A 15,474-nucleotide genomic window follows, 5' to 3' on the forward strand; every position below is an offset into this window, starting at 1 on the left:
AAAACCTACCAGCTCATCTTAATAAAAGAAGTAAGCTAACCCAACTTAAATGGCATAAAAAGTTGTAGTTACTTGAGTGATACACTAACATGAACTCGTAAGTGAACTGCAGCCATAATGACTCAGTCTGTTGGAGTTTGATCAACTTCTGGTAGACTTTCAAGTTAGGTGTATCAATTCCAATGTGTTGTATTAACTCATTTGATCTAAATTGATTTTATAGACAGTGGCTGTGTTCGAAAACTTAAATAGCTGTCTTGATCCTTGATCTGTCGTTAAGACAGGAGTCTGTAAATGTAAATTTTTTCGCTTAGATTTTTCAAAAGTTACCGAGAAATAGACACTGTACTATCCGATAACACCGTTATTGTAACCAGCAATAATGGTTGATGTGATTTGCGAGGAGTCAGTCAGCCAACTTTCTAATATTAGCACGTTAGCCTAGGTTAGATAGCCTAACGTTATTTCAGTGTACCAACGTCACACGTTATATTGCACGCTATCTTAAAAGACATTCGAAATTAACGGTTTTTTTAGATACCTTTGTTGTGGACAGAAATCAATACACGACTTGTTGAATTGTCTTAAAAGCAATATTACATTTATCCAATTATAACAGGAGTATTTAGTCCAGCAGTTAAACGTGCACGGACCTAGAATCTGCACATAAGAACAGAAAAAGGGCGCTTAAACAGAGTGCGCAGCGGTATTATGTATATTTTTGACAAATGATGTGATTGGTTCATTATGGTGGAGGCGGCTCTTGGTTTAGACTTTCTGAGGGCCTCATTGGAGCACAGGGATGTCCATCCCTCCAGGCTCACGGATTTCCACTCCTTCCTTGATGCTATCAGTATGTGTGCATGATGTGCAGCGTAGCGTAGGTTCAGCTAAGTGTCGCCGGCAGTCAGAAGGTCAAGCCTTGCTGGCCGAAACTATGTCTACTGCAGGAAAGCTCTGGTTCCTGTTTTTATCAGTCTCGAGGCTAACCAGACATTGTTTTCACTCTTGCAACATATTATTTGATGAATAGGCTTTAAGCTAAACCTTTGAAGTGTCACTGTACTTTCCATTGTGCAGACAGACGCTAGAATGCTCTGTCTGGAGTATTTGACCTTCTTCAGTGTTTTCCACATACATTTCTAAGCAATGAGCACAATAAAAGTGTGAGGTGTAACATTTAACGCTTATTTTGTTTTGGGCCTATGTGTTGTCGTTTCTTAATCAGTCATCAGTTACTATTTACAATACCTTCACCCGTAAGTTATCTCGCGTCAGACACCTGTCTTAACCCTCCTGTTATGTTAATTTTTTTACCTACAGCAATTATGTTACCGGGTAAATTTTGCTTTAGCACAAGCAATGTAGCTCACATCAACGCAGCGCACACACATGCTGCTGTTTGTGTGAAGTTGAACTAGCCAGGCGTAATGTTACACGGCACGTTGACCCAGCTCAGCGGGGAGGAGAGGATTTTCCACACACCTGTCTGTCTGGGACTGAAGTTAAGAAAGTGAAGAGAGAAGAGAGAATCTCACAGCGCAGATTTTCGGTGGTTTGAACGCATTTGCTGTCCTTAAACCAAGTAAGGTAAGGCTGTTCTCTCTTTTATTAGCTTGCTAGCAAAATATTTGAAAAGCTAACGTTAGCATTACTGTAACGAAAGCGTGCACTCTCTCAAAGCGTTAACGTTTAGTTTGCCTGCAAAACAAGTTGCATTTTCACCCGTTAGAGTTGTTGACGTCTGCACATGATTTTCCATCCAAATTACATTGCCAGAGTGCAAGGAGTATCTGCGGTTAGCTTAAGTTAACGTTACCGAATAGGCTTAACATTGTTAACGTTAGCATGGTCGTGCTGGGCTCCACGTGGTGCTATCATTCACTCTGTTTCATTCACATGCAATATTCACCACTGCAGTTAGGACAATGGGATTGAAATTTTAATGTAACAGTTATATTAAACGGTTGATTTAATTTAAGGCATTCAACATATTAGCTGCCTAACATTGTTAACGTTAGCATGGTTGTGCTGGGCTCCACGTGGTGATATCATTCAGTCTGTTTCATTCACATGCAATTTTCACCACTTGTGCAGTTAAGACAATGGGATTGAGATTTTAATATAAAAATTATATCAAATGGTTGATTTAATTTAAGGCATTCAACATATTTGTTGCTTATACAGCAAATACACAACTATACCAAACTAACGTCACTGCCTTATGTTAGCCACGTTTTTTTTCTTTCTTTTAAGCCTAACTTTAATAAATTGAACGGATTATTTTCATTTCAGTTGTGGCTGAGCTCATGGACCCAAGTCATGTGGAAATGTAAGTCATGTGCTTTTTCTAGTCCCATCAAAGTCTGCTTACTGAGACATTACAGACTCCAACATGGCCAGTATTCTACCGTTTCTCCCTTACCATGTTTGTATTACAACTGCATATGCACTTTTAGCAGTTTTAATTCACTCAAGATACACATGTCAAGAGTGCACAGACCTAATGTTAGTGAGAGAAGGGTAACAGGCAGTGACTCACATGGTGTGGCAGACAAGTTGGCATTTCATTGCCCTCTGTGTGATTTCAAGCAGCCATTTGTTGAGAGGGACATGCTTCTTCATCTAAGGGGACATTTAAAAATGAAGCAAACTGTTCCATGTCCATTTAGGGACTGCAAATTTAAATCAAATGTCTACTCGACATATAACTCTCACAAATGCAGAGAACATCAGAATGCCTCTGATTTTGATGCGTCCGTTGTAGTGCCAAATGAATCAAATGATTCCCAGGATATTGACATTGAACTTGATCAAGATGCAGCTCTTTCAGATGAAAACGATAACTATTCCAACCCAGTGGCTGGTAGCAGCACTGACAGTTTAGCTGACCAATTGCAACATAATTTGGCAGCCTTCTTTTTGAAACTGCAAACTATTCTCCATGTATCAGAGAGGGCAACACAGGAAATCATTGAGCATGTCGATGAGTTGTTTTCACTATCAAAACCTCTTGCAGAAGAAGCTGTTACGAAGGTACTGAAAAAACATAACTGCCCTTTTACTGCCACAGTTGTAAGTGATATTGTCCAGGCAGTCTCAGAGAGTAACATTTTGCACAAATCAATTACATCTGATGCTCCATTATCAACTGCTAAGAGGAGGAAGTCATATTATGAAAACAAGTTTCCACTTGTTAAGCCTGTGGAGTACCTTATTGAGTCTTTACAGCATACATGTATGTATGTGCCCATTCTCTCATCTCTGCAGGAGTTGCTGAAAAAAGCAGATTTATTGGAGAAAGTCCAAGAAGCTACCACACTACAGCCTGGTCAGTATTCTTCATTTCGAGATGGCTGTTACTGTCAAGAAAATCCACTTCTCTCCAGTGAGGGACTCAAATTACCTGTCATTCTATATATTGATGATTTTGAAGTTGTAAACCCTCTTGGAACCTCAAGGAAAATCTACAAAACATGTGCAGTTTATTGGACATTGGCTAGCCTGCCACTGAAGTATCGCTCAGCACTACACTGTATACAACTTGCCCTATTGTGCAATACAGATGATGGATTTTTGGATATGCAAAAGTGTTTGCACCACTCTTGAACGACCTAAAGATCCTGGAAGAGCAAGGTGTCTATATCGAGACACTTGGTCAGTGTCTCAAAAGTACAGTCTACTGTGTTGCGGCCGATAACCTTGGTGCACATGGGCTAGCTGGTTTCAAGGAGAGTTTTAGAGGTTTATACTGTTGTCGGTTTTGCCTCACTTCCAAGGAAGACATGCAGATATCAGATGCAACCACTGGTAGTTGTGAGATGAGAACAAAAAATCAACATGATTGCCTTGTTCAAGAAATACAAAATGATGGTTGTGAAAATGATTACGGTGTTAAAAAAAGTTGTGTCCTCTCTGATCATCTGTCATATTTCCACCCGATCACAGAATTTCCACCTGACATACTGCATGATCTGTTTGAAGGTGTGGTTCCTGTTGAGCTGGCCCTGTGTTTGAAAGGTATGATGAAAAAGAAATATTTCTCTTTGGAGGATCTAAATAAAGAAATATTGTCTTTTCCCTACCAACATTTTAACAAGGTTGACCGCCCCCGCCCAATTTCACTAACATTTGCCAATCGAGGAATAATTGGGGGAAATGGGCATGAGAACCATGCTCTACTTAGACTGCTGCCTGTTCTTATTGGCTCAAGAGTTCCAGAAGGGGACAGATTTTGGGAGGTCATGATGGAGTTAAAAGATATAGTTGAGCTTGCTGTGTCACATACTTTCACAGATGATAATATTCAGTACATGGCTTGCAAGATTGCAGATCACAGGCAGCTTCTTCAGGAGGTCTTCCCTAACTTGTTGTTACGGCCGAAGCATCATTTCATCGAGCACTACCCTCACCTCATAAAGTGTTTTGGACCTTTGGTGCATCTTTGGACAATGAGGTTTGAGGGAAAACACAAAGTTTTCAAGAAAATTGTTCGCCACGCGCAGAACTTTAAAAATGTTCATAAAACCATGGCAGAGAGACACCAAAAAAGGATGGCATTCTACATGTCATCACCAAGATTTTTAAAGACAGCAGTCCAGACTTCAAAAGTGGAATTTGTCTTTGTACAGTCTTTGCCCACAGATACACATGCACTCATTTTGAGCATCACAGACAGCAATAGTGTATATACTACAAAGGGGGTAACCATTGATGGCATGGATTTTGTGGCTGGCATGTTTGTACGCGCAGCCTTGCCTGAGTTTAAGGAGATCAAAAACATCTTACTGATTGGCAGTGAGATCTTCTTTGTACTGAAAGCCTTTGATACTTGGTATGTTGAGCATTTGCGCTCATATGAGCTGGTTGTTGACGAAAGAAAGGGCCATACAGTCAAACCTCTGTATCAGCTGACTGACCAAATGCCGTTGTTGGCCTACAAAGTGTCAAGCAAACTAATCCTCACACCTAAACATTTCATTCCAGTTTCAGAGTAAACGAAGAGCTCCACATCCAGCAGTCAGCAACAGCCTGTCATATCTGCATGCACAGAGTACCTGGACAAAGCAATACAATTACAGTAAGTGAGTACTATTTTCCACTGATTAAATAATATGGGGGAACCAGATGTTAATGTTGCTGTGCAGGCAGAGTAGCTGCTGAAACATACGCTAACCTTTGCAGTATTTTTTTTGTTTGTTTGTTACAGGCTTCTCATTCACAGTTGTAGAAATGGCAACGCCTGATGTCCTCAAGCTAAGGGTCATTCTTGATGAAGTCAATGCCGAAAAGCTTAACTTGCTCTGTCACCCTGAGACTGTAAATGCCCTCATATTGGAGCTGAAAAAAAAGCTTGACCTGAACTTAAGACCCTGAATTTGACAATGTCTTATGCAATTTGGTTAATATAGAGGACCTGCCATCTATCGCAACTGTCAAGGTAGTAAAAATAATTTAATTGGATCTGAGTTCAGCCAGCACAGATGACACAGTGTTATTATCAGATAATACAGAGTCACCTGAGCGCCTCTGTAGATGGCCTGAAGTTTTTGTTGTTCCGACATTTTCATACGAGGTGGAGTTTGCATTAAGAGAGGGTAACTGCGTTTGAGAAGGAAGACAAAACCTTGAGGTTAACCAGGGATCAAAAACATAACATACTGGATGTGATGGCTGCGGAAATTTATAAACATAAAGCATATCCAAGTAGCAAACAGATAGGCAAGGCTGCAAATGCCCTTGTGAACAAACACCCCTGCCTGACAGAGAGAGGTTCCCAAACAGGATGTGAAGCATGGAAGAACAGCCTTCGCTTCAAGATGGGCAACTACAGGACTAAGCTGAGCAGAGCTGGCATAAAAGATGTGGCCGTGAATGCAGGAAAGTGCAGCAGCAGCAACCCGGAGGGTGCATCACCCCGGGCCAACATTAAACGACCCAAAAGAGGGGAAGTCCAGTTCCTCCCTAACTATCCCCGTGGTGAGAACAAGGACACCCTGGAGACCAGAAGGATGGAGATGCTGGAGGAGTTCAAGAAGACGCCAACTGACAGAGACATGGTTCTCGTCCATCAGCACATGCAGCGCACCTTTCCACTCCGACGTGAAGAGATTGTGACGTTAGCACCTCCCATCGCAGAATTGAAAGACAGATGGCCTGCCCTCTTCTCTGAAGCTCAAGTGAGTAAAAACATACTGGGACACTACACAAAAAACAAAGGTGACATGTCTTACACCCACACACACACAACCAACATTGATTATTGCTTGATTTGATTTAAAAATGGATTGTGACATTGTCCTCAGGATCATTTCATCAGGGAAACACAGCTCATGATTAATGTGAAAAATAAATGACTTCAAATCTTACTCTGGGAAACTTGCAACTTGCTTACCCTTTACGGATATGCTTAGAAAATGTAATTGTTGTCCAAAATTTTAAAACTAATCACATGAATCAGACCATTTTATAAATTCAAAATATGGACTTGTCATGATTTAGGCTCATTATGGGATGTCTCTTCATGCTTTTGTGTTTGGTACAGCTCTATGGCGAATTCCATAGGATCACCAATCAAAGCCTTTAATATTCCTTCTTTGCTGCGCTGGATAAAAACACTCCACAGCTGCTCAAACTCTACAAAGAGAGGAAGACTGGAGCTTTTGGTGAAAAGATGGCAGATCTGCTGATGGCATATGACGAGCAGGTAAGGGTGCTATTAATATGTTTACTGAAGGGTGGAAGTAACTACAATAATAATGACTGAACTGATGAAACAGCTATCAAATTAAATGGTCAATTTAATACAATTAAATGTTGCATCAAACAAAATCAATGAAATAAAATGGTCAAATCATATATTCAATATTTCAGTTAAAAACCTCTCTCTGTGTAAAAGGACAAGAATGACATCAGTGCAACTAGAACAGCAGCCCTGGCTGGGCTGCCACTGTACCTAAAAGAAGACTCATCAGTGATCTTCAAGAGTTGCAAGGTAACGTTAACTTCTCATTCTCCCTCGGCCTTCATTGCTCATCATCTCTTGTTTGCACTGATGAGCCACTGATTTATACAAAGTTGATGACTTTAGACTCGACAAAATTAGGAAAGACTTGCAACCTTCTTCCAAACCGAAAGATGAATAAAAATGTTGGAAGAATTTTTATTTTTTTTAAGTGTACCACAAATAATACATTAGATTTTGGTGAAGAGTGTTTTTTGACTTGGTAAAATAAATACTCAAGTTTAGAATTTGGACTCGACTTGAGTCTTGCCTGTCTTGACTTGGGACTTGAATACAAAGACTTGAGACTTAGACTTGATGACTTTGTCCCACCTCTGCAATCAAGTGTCTTCCCTCTACCATACCATTGTAAACTGTTTTATTCTACACCTGTGAATATTTGTTAGCACACTAATTTCATATGTTTCCCGGGAGTACCATCAAAGGTTTGTATCTTATTTATTAGCCTATCATGACGTGTTTGGTACACACATGTTCTGGACCTCATGTGTACTCCCTCTTTCAGGAGGAGGAGTTCGAAGCATTCCAGGAGGGTGCAGTGGCGCTGTTGGCCGTGGTGGCTGAAGAGCACACGGCTGCAGGGATTCCCTTTCAACCTCTCCATGTCTCAGTCATCCTGGAGGATCAGGTTGTAATGACTCTCAGATCTTGGACTGATGCACTGGTGGTGTTGTTTGGCTTGATCTATGCTCTCAATATGAGCTATCCGACGAAGCTGAGTGGCTTCTTTGAGTTCATCCAGGTTGTCCTCTTAAATCTAGATGATGGAAGAAAGCAGCTCAAACCTAAGTTGCAGGCCTTGAAAAATGAGCTAGAGTAAAGAGGCGACATCCTGCGCCAAGACTTCTAGCAGTCATGGTTTACAGCCCAACAAAGTCTTATATGCAGACATTAGTTCAGAAATGATCAGTTCATATAAAAATCGGGACTTGTATTGACTAAATTCCCTTTATGCACAGCTCAACTACTTCCTGAATCTCAGACGCTCTTTCATTTACTCTGGAACAGGATGGGACATAACTAATTAAACCACCTGTGCTTGATCTCAGCAGCCAACAACAAGCAAGCACACCTGGTTTAATTAGGTCCAATCCTGTATCAGAGGAAATATGTGTCTGGGATTCAGGAAGTATTGGAGCCTATAGCCTATTATTGCATAGGCATTGTCAACTCTTGCGTCCCGTCGATCCGGCTGTAAATAATGACTGCAGTGCTCAGATGTCTGCTGTACCGAAGAAGGGAATATCTGTGTTCTGTCAAAGAGTCTAGGTTATTGATAGTCAGTCTATTGGCGATAGCAGTTGTTGTGTTTGGTTCTTATCTGTTGTTCTTTCAAACCCAGCTGGCCAGTTGTTAAGCAAGCCCAACATTTTGTTAAGAGAAAATACAAAAACTTTTCATGACTCCTTTCAGTTTATCATTTTTGAAAAAATGTTTGTTGTGAGCACAATGTATTTTGATCAGTGATTTTTTTATTTTTTTTTATGTTGGCAGCTGTGTGGATTCATTTTGGCATAATGTGTAATGTTGTGGTAAAAAAAATAATCATATTGGTTCAAATAAATTCATTGCATCTAACTGAGTATTTGTATTGAGTTAATGCAACTTGAATGGTTCAAGGCAATCAGTTTCCTTAAATGAATTGAGTAGCTGCTATACCATTTTGAGTTGTTGTAACACAAGCTATTTAAGTTAGTCGGACTTAAATCATATATTTGTCTTACATAATTTTAATGAGTTCATACAAACATTACAAATAAGTTTAAATAATGAATATGTTTTAAGTTCAATACAAAGAATGGAGTTAGTACTAGTCATTTATTTACTTAAGTATACCTAACAATAAATACTTGAGTTAGGAGTACTCCATTTAAGCAATTCTTTCCACTAAAAGGATTTGAGTTATTTAACTTAAATGGTTCAAGGCAATCGGTTTCCTCAAACTATTTGAGTTGACTTTACTCATCAGGTTTTACAGTACTAATTGACTCCCAAAAAACGTTTTGTCAGTAACCTAATCCAAGTATTATAATATTAAAGTAACCTGACTTAGTTACTTCCTGTTACAATTGGATTACTTCAGTGTCAAATATGCATGTGCATGTTAATATATTGTTCTTTATTCTAAAATCTATTTCAAAATTGTAAACTTGCTAATCATCCCCATGGTAATAAATGTATCAGTAATATTATTACGTCTGTAACTATAGAATACACTTTGTTTGTATCCTAATTACGTAACACCGTTCCATGTACTCCCCCAAACCTGTGTAGCAACCGAAGCTGTTTTAGTACTTTGCCAGGTGTTTATATTTCTGTCTGTCTAACTGTCTGTATTAATTCATCACAAAACTTTACAGGTTGAGTTTAAAATAAAGGTCAAGTTTGAAAACGGGTGTGGTCTGAGCAAGGGTGCAGGTGGTAGGGGGGTAGAAAGAGGGTAAAGGACAATTGGCCTCCCAACTTTACATTGCTTTGGATGTTTCTGCACCACACAATTTTTGTCTAGTTTCAATGTTCAGTGCCACTGCAGGATGTAGCGTGCACTATATGTAGCAAGACAGAAAGTAAGGGAGAGGAAAGGGTGGTGGATGAATTTGGAGAAGCTGTGAAAGGGGACTTTTGGGTAGCCTCAAACTTCCTCTGAACAACTATTCAAATGGAAAAAGTGGAACATCCATCTTGTTCTACGTTGGACTGGGGAAGCAAACTATTGTCGAATGATAAGCAAAATAAATTGAGAAAATCCTAAAGAACCCCGGGCAAGTTGTTTTTCAGTCTGACTGCTATAAGCACCATCAGTTATGTCTATTAGGTATTGTGTCATAGTCAAGACCACCATTAAGTCCATCCACTGTCTTGGTGCAACCAGTACACGCAGTACAATACATTATACAGACAGCATTCTGAGCTAATGTCCCTGCTTACAAATTTGGTCAATATCAAAGATATGAGATGAATTTCTATGCAGATTGTATGAGTCTGCCTTTATTTCCCTGCATGTGTTGAAAGTTTAGAAGTAGAGAAGTAATCAAAACTGTACTTCCCATTTTCTGTTTATTTCGTTACTGGAGAAAGATCAAACTGCTCACTTTTCGTTCCTTGATGATGAGTGTTCTGAAATGAAACTTCTGTTTGTTTGAACAGGAGGGCACTGGCATCAATTATAACGTTTTTTTTTTTTTTTCTCCTTTCATTTACAGTTTATCTGTGCTCCCTGGTGCAAGTACTGTTTTTGAAGCTTGTCTATTTGACATGCTCTTCGACAAGCAAAATAAAGAGTAAATTAATTATCAAATGCCTTTAGCTGTCTATAGCCGAAAGCATGCTTATAGCAAGTCTGATGTATGAAGTCAGTTGACGCATGTTTAATGTCTGAGTTGTTTAATTGCACTGGGGGAGCAGAATACAAAAAAGCCTTGGTTACACACACACACACACACACACACACACACACATCAACGCAGGAACACATTTGCATGAACAACACGATCACAGGTGGTATAATTTCCAGACACACAGAGGAAATAAAAAATGGTACTTTTGCTAACCAGAAACTGAAAGTTGAAAGTGCCCATTCAACTCAAATTGTCCTACCATTTCATTTTGAGGTTGTTTTTTTTTCATTCTTCCCCTTTAACAAACCTATGGGTCTCCTGTCTTTTCAACACCTCTGAGTATTTGGAGAGTTGGAAAATAAGTCCCTATTTCATCATTCTGCCGCTGTCATCCCTGCTGAGACACCACATCAGCAGAAGGGTCCTGCTTGAAGCAAACCAGCGCAGAAATGATTGAGCGTTGCATTTCGACAGTGAGGGCTGTGTCAAGGGTCAAGGAGGTGAAACTATCCTCCCCAAAAGAAGATAGATACCTCTGAGCAGAGATCCAGGCCCTGTTTTGGAAACAAGCTGTCTGTCGTCCCCACCCAGGTCAAACGGAGGGGTTTTACTCCTCATACTTCCTGGTTCCCAAAAATACAGGAGAGTTACATGACCAGAAATTTTGGATCTCTGATCATGTATCTGGGGATTTTGCCCGATACATGAAGTCTCTTTGACAGAGCTCATACCGACTGTCCTGCTGCAGGCAGTTTGCAAACTGTGGTGCGGGTGCATTAGCAATGGCGTTACACATTTTAAAGGCGGTATGGTTCATGGCGACTGCCCATGTGGTGGTGCTGCTGGGGCTGCTGCACATGCGGCGCTTGCAGAGCTAGTTTGCCTGCCAAGAAGCACAACGTACGCTTGCCACCATTCCAGGTAGAATCAGTAACTCATATCATTGATTGATGTCCATCAATTAAATCTGTTGTTTGACATTTATACCGTTCAGCAGTTGAGAGAAGATTGTGAAAGCACATTTATATTACTTTTTATTTAATTTAGATCTAACATCAAACTCATTTACATTTGGAAATGTTATTGTTTCTCCTGACGGCTCTGATGGGCAGATGGGAGGTTAAGCTGTATGCGGTGACGGCTGTTCCTCTGTGGACATCTCTTCATCTTGAAAGTTGTTGGATGATTGTAGTTTGTTGAATCGCATTCTTCCATCTCTCACTCTGTAGCAGTTGGCTCGACTTTCTCCGTCTTTGGAACCTGGTCGTCTTCTTTGTTAAGGTTGGATTTGAAACGGTGTTCCTCATCTCCATCTCTCTTAGCAGGATGCCGAGTCATGTTATCACCCCCCTTTGTAGCAGCGGGGGGGGGGGTCATTACGGCACCTGTGCCAGTTTAAAATAGTCTTTCATTTTAAAGTCTTTTCTTTTAGAGTCTCTTGCTCTCAATAGTTGCTGGAATAAATCTTCAGTACTTTGGTGCATCGCAGGTAGGAGCTGCATGGCACATTAGACGGCACGTGACGGCCAGGGAGAGATCTGGCGTGAAGGCTTCAAAGTGATATTTGGGGTATTTTAGAAATAGCTTGAGGAAGGCACTTCTTCAGATTCCTGCTTCTCAGGTCAGCTGGATGTCCTCCCAGCCTGTGGAGATGTTTCTGCTCACAGTGGACCTTCGAGCCCTCCCCCTCCCAGGCCTGATGGAAAAAGGGGTGTAGGGTGGTGGAAACCTCCCTTCAGCATCCAGAGTCGAAGAGTAGTGACGAAGAGAAGAGAGTGAAGTCCTCTGATGTCTCCTGGCTTTACCTTCTTGATAAAAGGGTACAATTTTATGGTGGGAAAAGCAAACCACTCCCACCCTATCAACTGTCTTGATTATTTCATTTATTTCTTCCATGTTTGAAATGTGAGCTATCTCAGCTGCAGAACGACACTAAACAGTTTGGTATAAATTACTGAATAAAACCTTTTAATTTCAAATCAATTGCACAACAGATAGACATTGCTATCATGACAGACAGACCTACATATGTAGATATACATGTATGTGTACCTATATGCATAATAAGTGAATGGATGACATTAATCTCCACACTTCAGCACAAATCAGCATCCTGGGAGAGAGAGAAGATAGGGAGGACAAAAAATGTCCCGCCCCCCTTCCCCCTCTGTTGTTCTGTGCTGTGGTTGAGATAAAGTTGCAGGCCGAGCAAATAACATCCAGTTTATATGGCAGGAAACTGAAATGAATGTAAACAGAGTTGGCTATCATGAACTATATACATAACTTTTATAAACTCAGATGTTTAAATATCTATATATAAATTACTGGGACTTACTAAGACTAGGACTAGCATATTGAGTAAAAGTTTCTTTAAATTGTTTATTAACAATTGCATGGGTCTCTATGTCGTCAGCAATGTGGATGTCCATAACCAGAACGTGGGGTCATAAAACACCTGTATTGACCCCAAGTCATATCTTGAGTTTTTTGTCCAGACACATGGTAAATTGAGAGTCTAACCACTTAATGCCCTATGGGTCGTGAGAGCAGTTCCTGAAAGAAGTTTATTAGTTATTGTTTTGTCATCTTCTGTGGATGTCCACTACATAGGAAAGTCAATCAAGCAATGGAGTACACCTCATTTTTTAACTTCCCAGACTTGTTATAGTTGAACCCACCTCTTTTTTGCCAGAGCTAACCAGTGAGAAAAACTGAGCCAATGTAATTATTGAGCTTCAACATCATCACATGGCCACCAGGTACTCAGTGAAATTACAGTCTCTCATATGGCCATCAGAAAGCATGGCTCAGATTGTTCTGGAACCAATCAACATATGGTATTAAGACATGGCCAAGCCATATCACAGATCAACAATTAGCAATCAACCCACCATCAGGGAGATGGCACTTTCCACATAATCAACATTGTCCAACAAGCCCATTCACAGTGTTTGGCCTAGGCTTCCACAAATGCATGCTCAATCAGACGTTTTCATCCAGCTCATCAACCATTGGCAAATGCTGTGAACATGGCTGTAAACCATTGAAAGTTGACTCAATGAAGGTCTACCATTAAAGAGATTCTGAAGACATGAGTGCAATATGGATGACTAAAAGGTCGTTCGGCTTAACATCAACACAGCCAGCTGACTTTATCTGATGAAGGAGGTGGATGGAAGTGAAATATTTCCATCAGCGATATCAATTTCTTTATTCTTCTGGCAGATCCTTTCAGTATAAGCATTTCAAGATAAGGAAATTATATCTGTAGTGGTACATATTGTACACCATAACGTAGAAATAATTTCATGTTAGAGTTTTATTTCACAATTTTTAAATAACATGGTAAACCAAGAAAACATGTAATGGACAAATGTAACATAGGATAGTAAACCAAGCTGGGTCCTAATCTATCCCTCCTTTCTGGTTGTATTCATGAAAGACAAATCCAGCAAGGCTAACATTGTGAGCATGACATTTGCATTACTCTTTTAATGATTTATGTTTTGTAAAGCCACACACTCAAGGACAATTTTACTCAAATGGTAGGAGAAGCAGAAGATTGAGATGAGTTGGAGCTAGAACAAAAAGACAACGTGAGGGATATAATTAAGTGCTGTCAACACTGTTAAACTCGCTGGAATCCAGATCCCCGTGCACATACCAATACAATTACCCAACCAAGTCAGTGTCTTTTAGCGGAAGTCTATAAATAACTTAAGATATGAAGGTTAAATTGATATCTACCTATATTTACAATATGGAGTAAATGACTGACTTAAATCCATGCTAATGAAAACAAGGTCATACATTATATATGAAGACAGGTGATAACAAATGTTAGAGGCCTAAACTTTTGATTAACACTCAAGCATAATAATGTGCTGCACTGGAGGTAAGATGATGTAACACGAAACATATCACATATTCAGTAATCTAATCTAAACTCTTTTAGGTAATTAATTGCAACTCAATGGTTCTCATTTTGTCTGCGTGATTTAACTACCTCTACAGTCTTAAGACGCTCTCTCCCTCTGTTCAACTTGCATAACTCGCGTCCATATTTCCATTTTATCAGAGGAGCTGTAATGAACAGATCCCAGATTACTGTTTGATCCTGTCTTTAATACTTCCAGTCAGGCAACTGAGACACCTTCTGGACTTCCTCTACTAAGCAGATTTGGATCAAGAGAGCTGGGATTGCCTGCCAATCAGGAGAGTGAATACATTCAGGAAATATCCTATTAACTAAACTACATTTATCTGTGAAGCACCATGAAATGCAGTTTTGTTGCTCTGAGACTGTATGCCATTTACAAACAGTTTTATAAAGTGGGAGCTATGTGGGATTTTAGTCATGTTTAAAATTTAAATGCATCAAGAGTCTCGCAGTTCATCTGTGATACAAACAGAATGGGGAAAAATCCATTATATTTTTCACAAGTAATTTATAATGCTCGCCATTCCGATGTTAGATTGTGTCACAGTGTAAATCTACATACATCCCACTGGCACTCAGCATGCCTGCCTAGTAAATAAAAATATAAAGGTTTTCCCATTATTCACTTTGTTCATTCTTATTGAATAACTGGTGTAAATAGTAAGAAGCAGCAGCAATCATTTAGCGAATGTAATTGTTTACCATGAAAATATCACTAGAATGAACGGTACCAGTTATATAAAAAGAAGGGACACAAATAAACATACATTTAAAAAGTTAGTATGTAACAGTTACATTAGCTAGAGTTAACTATTACCCATGATATGTACTAGTTCCAATCAATAAATAAACTATGAAGACTTTATAAAGCCTGCCATTGACATTAAGTATCTCTTGTGTGCAAACCAATAAATGCAATTGATGTATATTTTATATAAGGGATCAAATAGGCCAGGAATATTAGGAAAAATGAAAGTTGAGTAGTCCTAATTAAATGTGATAATACATATGAGAACTGTATGGTAATTATATTGTAAAGGATTGTTAGGTTACAAAAAAGGTAATTCGACAGAAATTTGGAAGTCTAACATTCCATTTTTATGTTACATTAGTGTTCCTTTTTTTACAGTTTATGTGATGTATAGAACGTTATATATATTTTTTTACTG

At 39.5% G+C, this 15,474-nt stretch overlaps 1 long non-coding RNA gene across 1 annotated transcript; it reads left to right on the top strand.

The window, feature by feature from the left end:
- The first annotated feature begins 2,265 nt into the window (after nucleotides 1-2,265).
- LOC137876824 (uncharacterized) lies at nucleotides 2,266-5,074 on the top strand. Its single transcript, XR_011103465.1, has 4 exons — nucleotides 2,266-2,332; nucleotides 3,271-3,331; nucleotides 3,949-4,020; nucleotides 4,987-5,074. It is a non-coding gene; the product is annotated as an uncharacterized lncRNA (long non-coding RNA).
- The last annotated feature ends 10,400 nt before the right edge of the window (nucleotides 5,075-15,474 follow it).

Source organism: Cebidichthys violaceus, unplaced genomic scaffold (assembly GCF_023349555.1).
Source record: "Cebidichthys violaceus isolate CVI_PGR_0920_01 unplaced genomic scaffold, fCebVio1.0.p SCAF_20, whole genome shotgun sequence".
In the NCBI taxonomy this organism is placed as follows: Eukaryota; Metazoa; Chordata; class Actinopteri; order Perciformes; family Stichaeidae; genus Cebidichthys; species Cebidichthys violaceus.